This window comes from Apis dorsata, unplaced genomic scaffold (genome assembly GCF_000469605.1).
Source record: "Apis dorsata unplaced genomic scaffold, Apis dorsata 1.3 scaffold_444, whole genome shotgun sequence".
NCBI lineage: Eukaryota > Metazoa > Arthropoda > Insecta > Hymenoptera > Apidae > Apis > Apis dorsata.
In genome coordinates this window covers 237,903-241,297 of record NW_006263692.1, presented here as the reverse complement: position 1 = coordinate 241,297, position 3,395 = coordinate 237,903, and the positions used below count along the sequence as shown (strand labels likewise).

Genomic DNA, 3,395 nt, shown 5'->3' with positions numbered 1-3,395 from the left:
CTCTCTCTCTCTCTCTCTCTCTCTCTCTCTCTCTCTCTCTCTCTCTCTCTCTCTTTCTCTCGAGATTTTTCTCAAATATATATTGTACAGAATTTATTCGTTATATGCTCAGGAATCATTCTCATCACTGGGTGACAATCCTTTTTAATAGGATCTAATTCATAAATTTCTCCAAATGCTTGAATTTCAATCCTTTTTTCTTTCATTAGCTATTATTCTTTATACTTTTAAACATAAAATGAAGTTAAAATTTCGTATCTTTAACAGTTACACATATCCTCGTGCCATTCTTGAATTTTGAGGTTATAACGAGTAAATACTGAATTCTTTCGATTCTGTTCCCTTTGTCTTTGCAGAAACAAGAATTTTGATACACAAGTATAACACAAATGTTAAATTGATGAAACGAAATAAAAATCAGAAGAAGTTAAAAAGGAAAGCAAGCCTAATGCAGCTCGATTCCAAACTATTAAAAAACACTTTGCTTTGTCCCTTCTTGCATGTATAATACACAAAGGCAGTTTTATAAATACTCTTTGTCGATATTTGCTTTGCTTCTTCGGACATTTCATCTAATTATTTTTCCCCATTCTTCCTTTCGCAATATCATCACACACACTCGTTGCATCACGCACTACGTAGTACAGTTCGAATAAGTAAATCATACTTACATGAAAAGAGAATTCACCGTCATTCGCAAATCGTACACGCATGCGCACACATACGTCATTTATATTTCATAGTTATCTTTTGAATAGATTATATATGTATATGTGTATATATATACATATACAAACCATTCGCAAATCGGTACAATTTCGATTATAGTTAAAATATGATTGATCGCGAATTTATATACCTCAATGCCGTGATCGTCGTGACGCCTCGTCGTAAATGTCTTCAAGTAAACTCTTCCCTATTTCGTATGTTCTTTAATTTTGTTCTTGCTTTTCTTTTCTTTTCTTTTTTTCATTCCTTTTCTTTCCGCAGTTCTTCTCCGTTTTTAAGAAGTCTCATATGAATTGCTATAGGCTCCTTACAGACTCGAGAAGAAATAGAATAAGAAGAAGAAGATAAAGAAGAAGATAAAGAAGAAGCTCCACTAGGCCGAGCGAAATCAAGCGCGCACGATCTTTTCTCTTTATCATTTCTTTTTTTTTTTTTTTCGTTTTTCTTTCTTTACTAGCTAATTTGTTAACTAGCTTTTGTTTTTAATTCAGTTTACGTCAACGACTTCCTTCAGATTTTTATCATTTCTCTCGTTTAAAATTTTTATCACGTTTCTATTTCAATTTGATCGAACATAGTTCGTGTGGCGCAAATTGTTCCATTGTAAAAAGGGGAAAAAATAATATATGCTGACGTTTTTTTTTTTTTTCGTACTGGCACTAATCATCTCGAGATTATTTCTTTGACTCTTTATTTTTCTCGAATATTTTTCTTCAATATTGCAACAATATTCAAGAAGAAATGACGAATCATGACAAAATTAATTTCTGTGCGTATCATTCAGTCATGAAACAGAGAACGCAAGAATTTCCGCCTGCGCTGGCAGTGTTTGTTTCCTCTAAGTCAAAATTCGAAAAATAATCCTTGATTCAATATTTAACATCCATAAAAACATTATTTTACGAAGCCTCAATGAAGAACAATCAACAAGACTAATCTTATCTAACTTAATCTCAATTTTTCAAAACATTTGTTTACGATTCGAAAGCTATAATTATTTTTATTTTGAATTCAAATAATTTTAGCCAACTAGCATGGATACAATCGAATCAAGAATATTTTTCGACAAAAGGAAAAATTAATATGTTGATTGAAGATAGTATGAAAAATATCATCTGTGGAAGACGACGAAGAGTAATATCAAATCAACAATTGCAAAGTATTGCAGAATAATTTTTTTGTATAAAATAAATTAAATCTTAGAACGATAAGAATCATCATGCAATATTTTCTAATATTTCCTAATTATTAATCAAATTTCTAATATCAATATAAACGTAATTTAAATAAATATTTATAATATTTATAATGATTTATAATGATCTCGACCTCTTCCATCTCAAAGTAATCATCGTTAACCCTCTGCGCTCATGTAAAACGAGGCAACTAAACATTGATATAAATTTTTAACAATCCAAATTTTGGATTATAAAATTATGATTATAAATAAACAACTAGAAAGCGTTTTTTAATATTTTCACTACTCGAATTATAAATATATAATTTCTAAAACATAACAAAATATGAATCAGACTTAAAGTCATATCTTATTCTCACTAAATACATTCAACAATAATCGATACATTTTGAAAAAAATGATTTTGAAATTCACAAGAAAAACATTTAACAGATAAATATATTTCTAACAATTTTTTTTTCTTATTCTAAAATTTAATTAAAACTCTCTTGTCCAATGATTTATCAATTAATAATATTAACAAGTAAGAAATTAGGTTATAAATTTTTTCCTTACAATTTTATATTAAATAAAATAACTAGATAACTTGTAATTTATAAGATTTACTTATTAAATCTTTATTTCTTTTATTATTGTTATAAAAAATAATAATTTACAAGGTATCAAACTAACTTGTGATTTAATCACTAATTTTAATTCACATAAATAACATCAAATATCACATAATAATATAATTAAATATATATTATTATAAATAATATTACAAATCAAACTTGTGATCTGATAAATATTATTAATAATATTATTTCACAATTGTACAAGAGAGCCCAAATTGAACATCAGCGCAGAGGATGTGCAAAATTGTGGAAAGAGAATAAAAACGAAAAAAGAAATGGCGGAAAGATTGCAATACGCAAAAAATTGTATAAAGATTCGTCATTTCCATTATAAATTGTCAAAAATTTATTTATTTTTTTTTCTCGAAATGATCGTTGCGGATTAATCCTTATGTCAACACCAGGATATCCGGTACAGTAAATATTTCATAATTGAAAAAAATTCGACGTTAACAGAAGATATTAATTCTGACGGAAATTTGTTTACGTTTCTTGTTGAAAACACAGAGAAGAATAACAAGTGAAAGCGAAAGTGAAAGAGAATTAAGATTTGAAATCGAAAGATTGAAAAAAAAAAATATGTGAATAATTAGATAATATTAATGTAGTAAATTTTTGTATTTTTGATTTTTTTTAATAGAATTTTTTTAATAGAAATTTTACCGATATATTTATAAAATATCTCTGATTAAAATAAAGTCAAATACGATATAATTCATTTATTTACTTAATTATTTAGATTATATCATTTATTTAAAATAAAGAAAAAATTTTGTTATCATTTATTATTAAATCATTTAAATTATATCATATTAGATTTTATTTTAGAAACAAGATGAATTTTAAAGAGA

The 3,395-nt window shown here is 26.5% G+C and overlaps 1 protein-coding gene across 1 annotated transcript in view; it reads right to left on the bottom strand.

Moving 5' to 3' along the window:
• LOC102675782 (casein kinase I-like) overlaps positions 1-3,395 on the bottom strand; it is a 30,816-nt gene that overhangs the window by 1,275 nt on the left and 26,146 nt on the right. The window lies entirely within an intron of this gene.